This window comes from Zonotrichia leucophrys, chromosome 3 (genome assembly GCF_028769735.1).
Source record: "Zonotrichia leucophrys gambelii isolate GWCS_2022_RI chromosome 3, RI_Zleu_2.0, whole genome shotgun sequence".
NCBI lineage: Eukaryota > Metazoa > Chordata > Aves > Passeriformes > Passerellidae > Zonotrichia > Zonotrichia leucophrys.
Window position 1 is genome coordinate 37,589,713 of NC_088172.1, and position 16,910 is coordinate 37,606,622.

Below are 16,910 nucleotides of genomic sequence, written 5' to 3' on the forward strand. Positions count from 1 at the left end.
TATTGGCTGCCCTAATTCTAAAGGTGGAGGTTCCCCCCCTATTGTAGCTGCCACTGACACGGATCTAATTTATGTTGGAGCTCCAACTGCCACCAGATCCGGTTGGATAAAATAAAATGCCACAGGTCTTCGATGAGGTCCTAATTTCTGGATTAATACTCCACCACCCACTCTTTTTTTGTACATATATACAGATAAAAAGGCTTTGTGTAGTCTGGAAGTCGTAAAGCTGGAGCCAAAACCAAGGGCCCTTTTATAGCTCTGAAGGCTTTTTCCCATTCTGACCCCCATGTAATGGGTTCTGTTTCTTAATTTTCTGTTGTTTCTGCCAGAGATTACATTAGCTCCACTAATCCTGCTATCCACAGTTGGCAAAACCCAGCTGCACCTAAGAATCCTCATAGCTGGTTGTGGGTTTTTTTAACTGGCCAAAGAATTTAAATTATACCTTTACTTTTCTGTATCTATTGCTTGCTGTCCTTCCTTTAAAACGAATTGCAGATATTTTACTCCTATTTGACACAGCTGGAGCTTGGATAGAGATGTGCCCTTGGTTGCTAAGGCAGTACATAAATGTTTAATATCTTTCAAACAATAATTGCAATTTCTACTAGGTGTTAGAAATAAATTATCTACATATTGCACTAAAATTAATCCAACGGGTAACTCAGAATCATTTAAATCTTATTTTAATATCCAAGAAAATATAGTGAAAGGCCCATTAAACCCCCCTAAAAGGCAAGGTCTCATCAGCTCAAGTCTCTTCCAAGTGAATGCAAACAAGGGATGGCTTTCTTCATCTGTGGGAATACTGAAGAACACTGCAGTCAGATCAGTCACAATAAAACACGTAGCCCAGTGCACGATTTGCAGGAGTGCAGGAGAGGGATCAGGCACTGAGGGGTGTGAGACATGCAGGTTCATTGCCATCAAATCTGGAATAAATTGAAACGCAGGATCCCCATCTTTATGCAATCTGTTTTTTTCCAGCTGGTAGCAGTGGGGTTTTACATGGGAATTCAGCCCTTTCCGAGATTCCTTGTGCAAGGCGTGCTTGGTCTGGATCCCTTTCCCTGCATTCCCGGGGATGGGATCTGCGCTCAGCAGAGGGCGCGCCTCCCTTTGGGTTCGGGCGCGTTTCGGCAGCCGCGCGTCGGGGCCCGACTGACTCCGCAATCCCTGGGCGCCCCTTCCCGGGATTTGGGCATCTCCAGGTCGGGCTGCTGAGCCCCAGCTGTTACACACACCCCCGTGACTGTCAAATCAGGGCTCCGGATGATAGATGTAATTGTACATCCAGGATTAGCAGGAGATCTCTTCCTAATAAAAAAAGACAGGGATACTTCTCCTAATACAAATCTTCTCCATATTCCTTTATTTCCTATTTCTTACAGTAATTTCCACATCCAATAAACTCAGATTTCACAGTATTCTGAGTTCTTGCCTTCAGTCATTGCAGATTACTTCATGATTCCTGTCTTACATCTCCCATGACCAGTTCCCCATGATGCCCCTTTGTGTGCAGTGAGCATTTTCTTTCTTTCTTTGCCAGTGACCAAGTTTCACAAAGTAATGACATTTTTACTCCCATTTAATTAAAAATCTTCCAAATTTTTTTTCAAATCTGCTACTTGACCTACCTCTGGCCTCTCTTCAAGGGGCAAATCTCTTCCTTCACCCTCTTAGTTGTAAACTCTTTGCCAGTACTTCCACTAAAAGAGTAGCCTCTTGTTGCTTTTCCTGTTTCTTTTCCTTTGCAAGTTCAGCTCTGTGTGTGTTTCTTCCCATCCATCAAACATAAACATGTAACACATAAGCATAACCATAAAACTTGGGATCTTTTGTAATGTCCCCCCTTGCCACCCAACCATATGTTCTTTAAAGTATTTCTGTATATCTAGAGTGATCAACAAATACTCCTGCCACTAGTTCATTGTTAGTTCTGTGTGGTCATTCTCTGTGCTTTAATAAATCCCACCATGATCATCCCCAATGTCACTAAGGTGTTCCTGTATCCTCTGCCTACATTCCTGTACTTTGGTCCAGTTCACTTCAGGTTCTCCACAAGCTCTAATATCTTCCTCTAAATCAAACCTCAGTTCAGGGCATCCCTTTCCCTATGCTGGGTACATTCCCTATACCCGTTTGCCAAATTTGTGTGCCTTATTCTGATCAAGCCATGCTCACCTCTCCTACCATGCTTCTGAGCTGGAACTTGAACTCACTTGAAGACAGACTATCCAGAATTTAGTGCTGGAATTTTAGCACTCATCAGTCAGTGTCTCCTGTCCCAAATTTCTCAGGTGATGCCAGCAGCTGGACATTTGGAGACCAGAGCATCCAACATCTAGTGCTGGATGCCTTGAGTCCCACTGGGTCCCCAAACTGCTATGGGAATTACACACAGCAGCCACCGCAGCAGGGTTCAACTCCAGGCTTTCACCGAATCAATAGACTGGGAAGAGATTTTTCTACACAGTCCTTTTTATTAATAGCACTACAGCTCAAGCTGGGTGCATCTGAAGAGTGACCTGAACAGAGAGATCCCAGGGCAAATATTTCCTTACAATCTAAATTCCCCATCCCCCATGCAACAATTTCGTAATATTGGGGTCTGCGATCTGCTCGTATTGCACTGGTTTGATTTTCTTGCTCTTTCAGTACTAAATGGTCATCTTATCCAACAAACAGTGCTTCTACATCCTATTTAACATCCTCTTGTGGATTTTTTGGCCAATTCTGTAGTTGGCTATTTGGCATGTTGTAATGTGCTTGTTATAATTCATGTGCCACAATGTATAGGCTTTGGGCACTCTGGCTATTAATGTTTATGCTGCTAGTGCTAAATTTCTACAAACTTCTTCTACAGCAATGGCAATCCAGCACAATGCTGGCACATTCTTCAGCTCGAACTGCTGCCAAACAAGTCTGATGAGAAGGTGATGAATTTCCAGTGATTTGCCATTTTTGTAGGTATACTAATTCTCAATAAAATGCAATGTGGCATTGCATAAGACTAGCATATCTGGGCCATCAAAGCAACAAAAGAAAGGTGAGAGAGAGAGAAGATGAAGAGGTTTACATGGCATATTTCATTGAAATGGGCATTGCTAACAAAACAGCTCTTTGTGAGGGCTTCAGAAGAGCCTGTCACCATGGAAAAGATGAAAGGCACCAGGATCTGCACTGTGTGTGGCTGGGATCCACTCAGGCTGCCCAGCCATGTTGGGTGGGCTCACAGTCCCTGTTCTGGTTCTGCTCCTGATCCACACTGCAAGCAGTGTCGCACAGGAGCCTTTGTGTTTGGCTATTTTAGAAATGTTCTTTCTCTCTGTCTGTCCTGTGACACAAAATGGTCCATTCCTCCAATTACTTCCAGTCAAAAGTTTAGTGTGACCACCCTGAGGAGTCATGAACCCTGTTGTTTTTCCTCTGGGAATAAAACAAGTGTTGTCCAGAGCCATAGAGGAGCTCTAACATGACCATACAAGGAAGAAAGGTCCCATGTTTTTCTTGGACTGTCTACAGGACTGTAGCTCCCTCTTGGCATTGCCCCATTCTTGAGTGCCTCAATGTCCAATTTGTTTCCCAGCAGAGGTGAGAAAACATTTTTTTATTTCCTTGGCACGCTTCCTAACATTTTTGTGCAATTTTCACAAATACCCCCATAGATCCACTCCTAGCTAGGCACAAAGATTGTGCCAGACCAATAGGAATGGGATGGGGAAATTGAAGGAGAAGAGCTGAAGGGCAGGGGCAAGGAAGCCTGTAGGATGGATGCCATGGTTTAACCCCAGCTAGCTGCTGAAGGACAAGGTGAATCCAGTGGGTTTGCAGAGGGGAAAGATATGCATCTGGCTTTATTTATGGCACAGTGCAATTCCTTGTATAAACTGGGGGGCACTGCCCGTGGTCTGGCTGGGCATCGGTAAGAAGGGAGTGAGCAATTGCTATGTAATACATCTGTCATCCCTACTATGGTTGCTTGGAGCATGTTAACCCCATTCCAGAAAAAAGTACAGTGCCAGAAGAGCCAGTTAAGTGGGAAGATAAGAGCTTAAGCACCCTCTATGCTCATCTGTAACATTTGGGCTGTGACTTCATGGAGTTTTATCCTTAGCAGAAATCCCGTGGTTGAGTTCCATCAGGAATCAATTTGGTTGGCATTTTGGCCTACTTTGTTCTTTGCTGTCACTTCTAGGGAGTAACTGTGAGGATGCAATACTGAAGCTGAGCAGTGCTTTAGAAGCCAAGGGCTTCCCACTGACCTAGGGCCGGCCTTCCTTCCTTCCTTCCTTCCTTCCTTCCTTCCTTCCTTCCTTCCTTCCTTCCTTCCTTCCTTCCTCTCTTCCTTCCTTCCTTCCTCTCTTCCTTCCTTCCTTCCTTCCTTCCTTCCTTCCTTCCTTCTCTTCCTTCCTTCCTTCCTTCCTTCCTTCCTTCCTTCCTTCCTTCCTTCCTTCCTTCCTTCCTTCCTTCCTTCCTTCCTTCCTTCCTTCCTTCCTTCCTTCCTTCCTTCCTTCCTTCCTTCCTTCCTTCCTTCCTTCCTTCCTTCCTTCCTTCCTCTCTTCCTTCCTCTCTTCCTTCCTTCCTTCCTCTCTTCCTCTCTTCCTCTCTTCCTCTCTTCCTCTCTTCCTCTCTCTCTCTCTCTTTCTTTCTCTCTCTCTCTCTCTCTTTCTTTCTTTTCTTTCTTTCTTCTCTTTCTTTCTTTTCTTTCTTTCTTTTCTTTCTTTCTTTTCTTTCTTTTCTTCCTTCTGGAATCCTTCCTTCCTGGAATCCTTCCTGGAATCCTTCCTTTCTTTCATTCCCCTTTTCTCTGCCTTTCACCCAGCTGCACCCAGGGAGCAGCCACGAGCAGCCCGCACCTTGAGGAGGTGCAGGCTTTGCCACAGGGCTTTACAGGGCAGTAATTCCAGGAATATTAGCAATGAAAGCTGTGGCACAGCTGCTGCTTCTCTGGAAGTTGGTAAGTGTTACAGCTAAATCCAGCAACTGGGACTCAGGGGTATTATGAGGATAGGCACAACAAAGATGCAATAAGTGGATTATCTGAAAAGTCCACACCCCCCTTTTTCCCTCTGAGTTTCCCATTTTTGTTAAATTAACTATTTTATGCCATATTGTTAAATGTGACCTAAAAATGATGCAATAGCACTGTCTGTAGAAACAGAAAATAATTTGTAAATTATGCTCACTGCTTGTGACTCAAAGGTCCCCAAACTATATCTGTTTTGATAGTTGACCTTGCAAACTTATGAAGACAGAAATAAGTCACAAAGATTCCTGTGGGTAAACTATTTTCCAAGCTGATTATGAAGCTTAGAGCTCAAATGGTCTTTGCACAGAAACTCACAAAATACCTTTTCTTTTTCAAGGGTTATCACCACCTAATTCATTTTACCTCTGATTTCGCATTAGAGGTATTGCTTTCTCCTCTGCTGCTCAGAAATCGCTCAGGAAGTGTGATATTATGGTCCTCCCCACAAGTCTGCTCCAATATACAGCAGCCATCTGTTCACCATGGCTGGGCTTTTTTAACAGATGTTGTTTGAATGTTTAAAAAAGGCTTTCCTTGACATTTTATTTATTCTGATCGTAATCATGCTGCCAGTGGTCAGGAAAAAATCACATTGACACCATTGCCTGGCTGCTACCTGTGCAAGATTTGTCCAATAAATAGTTGTAAAACCTTGAATGTGATAAATAATAAATTAGAACCAGACAATTTTCTGAGTTGGAGGGGACCCACAAGGATCATGGACTCCAGTTTGTGGCCCTGCACTGGACAGCCCCAAGAATCCCACCATGTGCCTGAGAGTGTTGTCCAAACATCTCTTGAACTTTGTCAGGGTTGGTGCTGTGACCATTCCCCTGAGTAGCCTGTTACAGTGCCACCCATCCTCTGGGTGAGGAACCTTTTCCTGATATCTAAACTAATCCTCCCCTGATAAACTTCAGGCCATTCCCTTGGGTCCTGTCACTGGTCACCAGTATTATGCACAGAGGCTTGTATTGATTTCCAGAGAGTTTTTGTCAGCTTTCATTATGATTTTTAATTAACTACCATTCTCTGCTTTACTTTGTCCATTGCTTCATTTTAAGGAGCAACATTGTCTGGGGTTAGATGAACGTTTCAGAAGGCAAAGGATCAAAATTCTTTTTCATTAAGATTGAATCTTAGTAGATGTCATGACAAGAATGAAAAGGACTGTGAAAATTGCTCCTGCTGGCTGAACTGATCTACACATACCCCTGGTAGCTGGAGCAGACACCTATTGACCTATACCCCTGTATATAGAGCTAGAGGAATGATGGGAAAGGGCAACTGAAATGATCAAGGAGATTATCCGAAGATCACCTCATGGGGAGCATGGAGGAAGGATGGAGTTCTGCAGAGGAGATGGCTGAGGGGACATACTAGAGGTTTAGAAAGCTTTGGTAGCAACAGCCAAGTGGAAGAGCGGCTCACAAATATTGCATCAGCAAACATCAGTATGGGGGAGACTGGAGGAAACCAGTAGGAGCTTGGTTTAAAAGAGACATTTGTTAGGCTGGTGGCAGTGCACTTCTGTTGCTGGCAGCTACCTAAACCTGGGGGAATCAAATGGTATCAGCAAGTTGACTAAGGAATTAGATGGACAATAACAGATCCATGGGTGGCTGCTAAAAGGGCTAGGCTAGGACATACCCCTGAACTGCTCTGAGCTGATCTCTAGCATTTTAGCGCTAAATAGATACAGCAGAGAAGGGGGCAGTGGCCTGCAGGAGGTGGCAAAGCTCATGTGCTCTCTTCTGATAGCCTCTGCCCAGTGAAAGCACCAACGTGTCTTGTACTCATGTGTACCCACTGACTTCAGCCCACTTCCGACTGAGAGGCTTCTTTGCTTCAAAAGATTACTTGTTTTTTCCACAAGGAGTCTTCTTGGCTGCAGTGTAATCAACAACAGCTTGAAGACACTTTGACTTTTCTGCTTCTGTATCAGAAATGTCCAGCCTAAATCCATCTTCCCCTGTCAAGGTAATTTCCACTTGGTCCCAACCATTCCAGATGAGATCTTTCATACAACGGGAATTGGCTGTGGGATCAGTCTGGCTACACAGTTCTGTGACATTCACTTCAATGCTGCCCAGGGTAGAAGATGGGAAATCTGCAATAAATGAAGAAGGGGGTGAAGCCTCTTTTGTAGGCCTTTGGTGCTGGACTGTGCTCCTCTGCGTGCTGAGCTAAAATAATGGTCATGGGCATTCCAGGCACTGAGGGCAAGGTTTGCAGAAAGAAGGGATTTAGCCCATCCTGGCAGGGATGGGGACATGCACATCTTTGCTATGAATAAAGCCAGGCCACCACTCCAGGTGGTCCTGACCACAGGGTGAATCACCAGTGCTCCAGCCCAGCCAAGCACAGCTCTCAGAGAAGGCAGGCCCACAGTGGGCAGCCTTGCTGCTCAGTGGAGGGGGGGGGGATTTTAAAGTTTTTGGGTTTTCCACCATGACTCTGTCAATCTGTATGAAGTAACAACTGGTAAAAATACCATTATGTGTTTTAATATTTATTTTTCCTTCACTGATTTCCATCTTTTTTCCCCCTTCTGTAGCTATCAGTCTGATAAACCCAGAGCTGTTTTGTATTCTCCATCTTCTATGTCAGGCACCAGGTAATAAAGATCTGTAAACCAGATGCAGAGGCTGTGCAAGCATAATGAAAGGAATAATGTGATTCTGTAGAGCTTTTATTCTCGTTCCTCATGAAAGCACAGCGCTTCGTGACAAAAATCTGCCACCTCAACCTTTTCAAACATGGGCTGCTATAGAGAGTTATTACTTTGGTGAGGTGAGGATGTAAGATTGATTTATACAATGTCATCACACCACGATGACATTGACTCCATTACCAGTATTTATTTTCTAAGCTTTTCCATTTACAGGTCATTTACCTTTTTAAACTACCATAGCAAATGGAAGGGCTGTGTTCAGTGCCACATCCACAGCTGGACTTGGGCTCCCCCTGTCCCCAGTGTGACACACACCCCCTGCCCAAACTGCACACAGAGTTTGCATTATTCTTTCAGATGTGCAGTGCTCTGCATTTTGCCACAATTTTCTGATGCAGTAAGGAAAAAAAGATAGTGTACAAACAAATTGTTTTTTAGCCTCCTAAAACCTACTTTAAATTGATTGAGCAGATTTTTAAAGACAAAAATACAAGGGCTTTTAGTGCTCTTCTCCAATTCTGACAAAGGATTAACAGACCAACACTAGGCTGAGACTTTTGTGTGTTGTGATGTTGATTTTTTTTTTCTCAGCTGAGCTTTCTATCTCGCAACACCAGTGTTTCTAATGCAAATGCTACAGCCCTTCACTGTAGCAACTTAGAGGAGCAATGCTATGATTTTAATAAAGCTGTCAGATTAAGTGACTGCATGGTTACACCATGATATTAATACATGTTCTTAACTGTCAATTAGTTAACTGGCTAATAAAAAGAGCCAAGCTTATAGGATTTCACTAATGAATATAATGCTTTGTTTCTGGGCAAAACATATGCTTTGGATATATAATTAGAAAAAAGCCCCCCTCTCTCTCCCCCATCGAGAGAGCATGTGCAGCTGAATAAAGGAGCTCATTATACCTGCGAGGGGTCAAAGTCTGTGGATCTGTAGCTTATGGTATTATGACAGATTACAAAATCACTCTATTATGTTAGTCAATCTGTTTCCAAGCACAAACTAGCAGGGAGCAGGGCACTAGAACCTCCCGAGCAGGGCACCCTTTGGCTGTTCCCGGCAGTCTCATGATGGGTCAGCTGGCAGTGACACCACCCCTGACAGCTCACATGTCAGACCTTCCCTGCCTGACTTCTGCCTTTGTTACCGCAGAGCCTCTTCACAGACAATCAATCCCTGCTTCAGGCTGCAAAGAGCTCCCAGTAAGAGCTGAAACAAATTCGAAATCCATGTGTGGCCATCACTTGTGCTAATGAAAGGGAAAAGCAGAGCACTTATGCTCCAGCTGACCTCTCTCAGGCTCTCACCTTAAATTAAAAATAGTAAATAAAAAGTTTTAGATAGGGGAGCAGCTAAACAGCAGCAGCTGGGAATGAAAGCATTGGGCTCGGCTTTGGTGCATGCATCAATTTAAAAGGAAAAAGGTAATTCATATGTAGGATAAGGAGATTTCAGACTTGATGGAGATCCTAAGAAATGTTTGACTTTCCTAATCTTTCAGGGAAATTATTCTGCTGGAAAGTCTTATTCAGTCAACTCAGCATAAAACTCTTTGGTACCAAGGGGAAAGAAAATCCTCTTGTATTTGAGAAACGCAGCAGTAGTCAGCACTGTAGGCACAGACATTTCTGACAGACCACAACTTTCTGAGATTCTACTGATGAGAGGTGGCTCCACCACTGCCTTGAGCTGGTTATTTCACCCTCTCAGCATTCTGGCAGCTGTGCCAAGACCAGGAGGGCCCCAGGGCTCCCAGTGTGGCACAGAAAGACTGCAGAGTAAAGCAGAACCAGCAGGCTGGCTTAGGCAGCCCTTAAGGACTGGAACTAACAAAGCCACATTTGTGCCCCATGATCAATTGATTGAAGTGCCCAGGAAGGTGCAAAGTCTGGCTGTAGCTTTCCCTGCAGCTGCAGCTTCTACAGGCTCTGTCCTATGGAATTTTGCCATGGCTAACCAATGGTGAGGTCAGGCTGTCACCTCTTTGAGGGATAATTTCTGGGTGATTTATTTCCTCTCCTCAGAAGCCCTTATCATGAAACTTGTAGGAGCTCCTGTCTCTTTGTATGTTCTCCCTCAAGTCCAGTTTGATTAAGATTTGCCAAGAGATTGCAAATATAAGAGATCATAATCTCGATTCAGACCCTTTAAAACACAAGCTTGCTTCCCCCAGGAAGACAGGCACAGAATGTGCTTGTCCTGTTACTCATTGAGAGCTCTTTTTTCTTGAAATACCATGTAGAGAACACAATTTTAACCATCCTTTGTTTACAACGGCCACTTGAGTGTCATTCAGCAGCAATAGCAGCAGCAGCTTCTTGCATGGTCAATAAGGGATTGAGCTTAGGGCTGGCCCTAGAATGAAGGGATGTCCAATGCTCACCCTGGATTGGGGTTAACAAGCATTTAAGGAGCTATTTGGCTCTCCCTGAAACAGACACAGGGCTCCCAGCTCCTGCACAGTGGACTGCTCAAACCTCCAGGGATCACAGCAGAAGCTTTGACACCAAACCCACAAAATGTCCTTCCTGGACACACCTGTGCAGGAGCCAGGTGGCCCAGGAAATACAGTGCAGAGAGCCTCAGCATCAGGAGGAGCCACAGCTCCTGGAGGACAAAGACTGGCCAAGAAGAGGTTTTTGTAGGATTATACTGGACACCATCCTGCCCCAGCAAGGAGCTGGGCATGGGATCTGACACCCAGCAGTCCTTTCTCAGCTCCTCACTAGAGCTGCTGGGTTCACTTTGAGAGGTACCTCTGCAAAAACAGGAATCTGATAAGCTCAATATAGACTCACCTTGGGGCAGCTGTGCCTGGGTGGCCCTGCATGAGCAGAGGGGTCACACCAGAGGTCCCTTCCACCCTCAAGTATTCTGTGATGTTTTGAGAAGGACCAGTATATATTTGACAAGTATAACACTATGGGACATGGATTCATTCCATAGCCTGCATGAAGTAAGGGCCATGATTCTGGACTCAAACAACCACTGGAGTGATGACAGCTGAATCTTCAAAGCCACCCTGGGTGCTCACTTGTGAACATGCACATGGCTGAAACACTGCAAGGAAGCACTAGAGGGGAAAACTGAGGATTTATGTGAAACACAGAGGGAGTTGCTTACAGGACCCAGTGAGGAGTCATTCCCACCCTGCAGATTCCAGGAGCTGTGTCAGCTGTCCTGGCCTGAGTGGAGCACTGCTGTGACACCCAGTCCTGAGTGAAGCACACATCTCTAGGAGCCCCTGCCTCCCTTCCACATGCCTGCCCATTCCAGCAGTGATTTCCTCGGCACAGCAGCTCCCTGGGCTCCCCAGGGGTTCCTGGTCAGTGAGCCCCTGAGCTGGCAGGGCCATGGGACCCACTAAGTCACTGTGGCTGTTCTGGGACCTGTAAACTCATCAATGTCAACTTCTCCCATCAGCTTCTGCTTGCTGCACCCTTCCTTGGCCTGCTTGGTGTTTAGCAAGTGATCACACCATTACCTCTTTGTGGTAATAAACTTACCACAGTTACAAGGCACTCTCAAAATTTTAATTTTTTCATTTTCAGTACCCCTCTAAATTAGCAGGAAAACCTCTGAAGAGGGAAATATTAAAGTAGGAAACCTGTTCCATTCTCCTTGAACCATCAGCTCAGGTAAAGAGATGGAAAATTTCCCATAACTAAGTTTTGCTGTTATTAGAACAAAACCAGAAGGGAATTTCTCCTTTACTGGGGAGTAGCCTTTACTGGCAAACACCAGGAAATAAAAACTGATGTAATGGGACCAATGTGTCATTTTCAATAAAAACTCCCAAGTTTTTTTTAAAAAGTGCATGGTTTCCTTCCTTATTCATCACCTCAAAGATTGACAATCTGTCAGTCTCTTTCTCTTGGAGATAATATCTGCTGTACTTCAGGAGTTACTTCTCAAATTCACTCACAGGTTTTCATACACATTTACCCATTTCAGTACAGAATACACAGTGTTACCAGTCATACAAACACCTTGTTAATCCCTGGAGGCTGCCTCCAGACATGGCAGGAGTCAGTTCATGTCCTTGGAGACTGACAGAGCAACATTAGTTTACACTGGGCAATGCTCTGATGTACTGGCTAGCAGCCAAGGAGTTCATGACTTTTATATGTTTCAACAAAAGGCGTTGAAAAGAGCTTTTGATATGGTTATTTGGTGAAAGAGATCAAACGTTTCCCCTTTGCATTAATCCGTTTCATGTTTTCAGTATATAAACTAATTTTTAGAAATCTCATCTTGCAGGTGTTCGAGCACATGGTTTGACAAACAGTTATTTGGGGCACATGTGCTACTGGGGGAACTGCAGAAGAGAAGCAGGAAAGGTTCAGGAAAACCCAGCAGGCTTAGAAAGTGTGAACAAAAAATGAAGGGTCCTACCCACGGTGCCGGAGCTGGCAGGCACAGTGGAGACATGTGGAGTAGACATGTGCCGACATCCTGGAGTAGAGATGTCCCACCACAGCAGCTCTTGTGTTCCTCAATGGGCACTGCTCACAGGCAGCTGCCACCCCCAAGCCTGTGCCAGGAAACTACAGATGCCTGGGGTCTGTGTTCCAGCAGCACAGGAACTGCATGGTGTCCCTGTCTCTCTGGGCAGCGTGTAAGGCAAGGTTTGGGGGGCTGGCCCCTGGCCTCTGGATAAACACCCCTGGACCCAAGCTTCGAGATGGAGGGATGGGATGCTGAGTGATTGACAGAGAGCCAGGGAGGGGGTTTGGGGATGATCTCAGCAAAGGAAAGGGATTACACAGGTAAAAGGAGGGGAGCACAATCCGGGATAAACCATTGGGAAAAACACCCACAGTGCTCCTGTGCTGTGCCAGGACCTGCCAGGCCTCTCCCAGGCTGCTGCCCGGCTCAGGCAGCTGAGCCTTCTCCACCGGGGCAGGGACTGACCAAGGCTCCCGTTCCACGTGGGCAGCAGGGCTTGCCCGAGGGTCATGGGAGGCTGAGCTCACTTACACACCGCTCAGCACTTGTTTTCTGACCTCTGCAGCCCCTCTGTGAGCCCTGGCCCACACTTGTTTGTATGAGCCTGGCTATTGTACGTGAGCCAGCCTTCTTAAAAGCTGTCCCCAAAATGAGATTTACTTCTAAGAAATAACAAAGCCCAGGCAGGCAGTCATACCTTCTTCATCATTCCTGGGGTTTTGATTTCTTTTTGAATGACCTCTAAAATATTTTCTCATTAAAGCAAGGTCTATTTTAAAGAGACCAATGTCATTTAATTAGTCATTTTGCACAAGAGGCACATCTGACTGGAATGTATGCTCCTCTTATCCTCTTTTAGCAGATATGCATTTTTTCCTAGCAGTGAGTAAGATGGGGTCTCTTAGTCTCTCAATCTCTTCTTTTTTTCCTCTTTTACCTCATCTCCTCTCTCAGATGCTGGAAGCAAGAACAGTGGACTCTGTGCACCTCCATTTCACAGATTGTCTGACTCATGGCACAGGAGCTAAGAGGTAATACACTCTGAAATCAGGAATGTGCACTTAAAAGGAAAAAGAAATATGTATATATATATTTAAAATCTATTTTAGACACTTTCATCTATTACTTCTATTTCTGTCCACATTGACTTATACTTATTGTCCCCTTGGAATGAGTTTCCAGTGTAAAAATATGAGAGTTTCATAATGTCAGACCATGGAGATAACTCACAGCTTGGTTTCTGCCCCAATCACATAAAGGATGGTGCTGCTTCTTTTACTGAGCTATCACAGCTGTGTGAGCATCAGTCTTCAAGGGGAAAAAATGCAGATCTTGAATCAAAATGATCAGAAATAGAAACCAGAATAGGGAAGAAAACATGGGTTTGCCAAGTTTAAGTGCCTTCAAGATCTTATTGTTGATTCAGAAGAGTTGGTTGAAGCACAGAGCACACGAGTCCCATCTGGCATCCCTGTGCTGAGAGGCCAAGTATCCAAATCCCTGTGCTGCGTCCTTTTTGCTTACAGACCTCTAGACACAGCAGCAGCAAAAACATTGAGAAAGTGAGAGATCAGGCAGAGCACATCTGTGTCTGCTTTGCTTTTGCCTTGAGCTTGCCTACCTGTATGCAAGACTGCTGACAGCTGCAGCCAGGTGTGCACTGCAGGGCAGCCACCCCATCTGGGATAAACCCCTAAGCCCGAGGGGGAAGCCTGGTCTCTGTCACAGAGCTGCAGTCCCTCTGCACGCTTGTCAGAAAGCACAGGACATGGAGTTTTACTTCTGACTTCTTAATACAGAGAGCTGCTTTCACTTGAACAGAAGTAAGTGGGCATCTGTATGGGTTAAGAGGCAGAAATCTGCCCCTGTTACCAGCCACTGGGGATCAGCTTGTGCACACAATCTTCTCAGGAAAGTGAGAGAGAAGCCCGATAAAGAAACTAGGCCCCTTCACCTGCTTGATTTTTGGAGTGGTTCCTCACCACCCAACCATTTGTGAGACAGCCCCATGCTCCCCAACAAGGCTGGCACACACACAGCTGCTGCTGGGCCAAAGCAGCCTCTGCTACACGACTCGTGGAGGATGCAGGTAAATACCACAGATAAGAACAGGCAAGCTTGCTTTGACCATGCCAGCCAAGAGGCAAGCTGAAAGCCAATGAAATTGTTCCAGGAAAAAGAAAGAAAAGAAAAGCTTAATCTTAGTAAAAATATAGTCCCTGAGCACTGGCAGGGTCAGGGTCAGGTTGGGTTACGCGTTGTATAAGTCCCCATTATACAAGCCAAGGCAGGCAGAGGCTTTCCCAGGACTATTCAATCCTCCTTTCTCCTGCTCAGTTTCACTGCTGTTCCCTCGTTCCTTCCTTCTCACTGTCCCTTCTTCTGATGCTTGCTTGGACATCAAGCAGGTCACTCCAAGTGCTTCTATCGCTGTGAATTAGAAGATCTCACAAATCACTTCCTCTGTGAATAAAATATGACTGTGGGAACTTATGAGTGGGCCTAAAGTTGCTCATGGCTGCAATAAAGGCAGCTGCTTATCTGTGTAGCAGAAAAAATAAGCATATTATGCAGTAGGAACTGAGCCTGCTGTAACAGAGTGACCAGAGCCCAGGGGCTAAATGCAAGCATCAGGTACATCTGTGCAGTTTGGAGAGCAACAGCAAACAGTGCTGAGGGGGCTCCTGATAACTGAGAAAAAACACACAAGTATTCCACAGAAACATGGCTGTTACTATTCCTCCATTTTAAACCAGCTGCTGAGGACAGTGTTTTCCCCTTGAAGCAAGCATGTTCCTCTCAGGACACTCCATCATATTCACCTTCAGATTGTGTTCTTCCATGGAAAATTAATATCTTTGCCTACACACACAAGGCCTTTTTTTTGCATCCCAGCATTCACCCTTCAGGCAGATGTTCTGAAAACATCTTCAGGTTTCTTTAGGTTTTTTTGTTTAAATGGAGCAATGCAAAGTAAGGCTGCTTCCCCTAACAGACTTCCAGAGTGCATTTGCTCCTCCAGAAACAGCTTCCTTCAAGCCCTCAACTCACTTATTACCAGATCACTTTTGACTCTTGTGTTCTGATCACGTGAGCAAAAGCAGCATTCACCAGAAATAACATGCACTGTCTGGACTCAGAACCAACACCAGCACTTGAAAACCTGCTCCAGCACAGTGCAAATGCACCATATATTTTGGTAATTTCTACATGTTTAGGTAATTGCTCTCAACTCAGCACACATCTGCAAAACCCTGAACCACATTTCTCTAGGTTAAATATCCTAAATATCTTGGCTCCAAGACCCCAAAAAGCTGCTGAAACATGTGGGCAACTCATCATAATCTTCCAAAGAAAAAGAAACATAACATTGTACTGCAAACAGAAAATTCATTGCAGTTTTGAGAACTATGGAGAATATATAGATGCCCCAGCAAATACAACTTGCTTCTTAATCAACTAGAAGGGAAGGTAATTATCTAAAACAGCATTTTCATGACAGAGGGAAAGAACAAAACAGAAATCAAAACCTGCTGAAAACCCAGTTGAAGTTTGCCACTATAGCAGGAAGAGAACACACAGTTTTATCTGGAAACTGGAGAGCTTAAATTTCTCAGACCTGCCCAGTATTATGCACAAGAACAGACTTTCTATAATACATTACACAATACTGGACAGGTGTGAATACCTGTGCTCTTACTTCCCTGCCTCCTTCTACAGACTCCTTTGAAAACCTTCTGTCTTTACCACATCTATCTTGGGACTCTTCCTTGCAAAGCCAAGATGCCTGCCCCTTGCAGTCTGTTTTTTGATGCAGCACAGTAAATTGCTATTCTTTGAAATGCTTGAAAAAATGTTTTTGAATGAAGTCCAAAAGAAGATTCTGATTGCCAGTGGTTGTTCTCTCTGTCTTAACCTAGATCAGTTTGACATAAGCTATTTATTTGGTGGTTAACCCCAGAAAAATCCTGAAGTGAGTATAAATTTGTGCATTAATCCTGCTCACCAGTTTGGTTCCACTCAGTTTTGGATGAAGGAGGTGCCACGTTACAACTCTCTAACCCGTATTTACCTTTTGAAATGCTTTAACCAAACCCCATTTGGGAAGCCTTCTGTGACTCTCACACAAACTCGTTGTTGCAGAGGAGAGAAAGTCACACCACGGTAAGTGCTGAGCATTACAATGAAATATAAAGCAGCATTAAAGTTGCTCCGTGCTTAATGCGGCGGTTTAAGCAGCTAATCTTGTTTCGGTTGAATGGCGTGTTCATTACAGCAAATAAATCAGAAACGTGCAGGATTATTGAAGAGGAAAGACACATTAAACCAGTTTAGGGCATCATATTGATTTTCCAATTTTTTTTTTTAGTGTCCGATTTAGCTTGGCGTTTTTCAACAGTCAGTTCTAATAAATGCTTGTATAGCACAGATTAAGCAGGTGGGAACACTGCCCAGAAAGAGTATTATGAATAACTTAATGCACTGGTTTAATTGCAGCAATCCATGATACTTACTGTGCTGGCACCAGAGGAGAATTTTCAGTATTAAAAGTTAAAAATTCAACTGAGCTACTAGCGAGTATCTTTCTTTTAATAATTATTTGGTAAAAAAAATCCATTATTTTCACCTCAGATGGGAGCAGGGAAGATTAGAGTTTGTGCAATTATTTAACTTATTTCTGCCACAGCTAATTAAGATATTGTTAAAAAATAATTAACATTTACTTGACACAACTTTGCC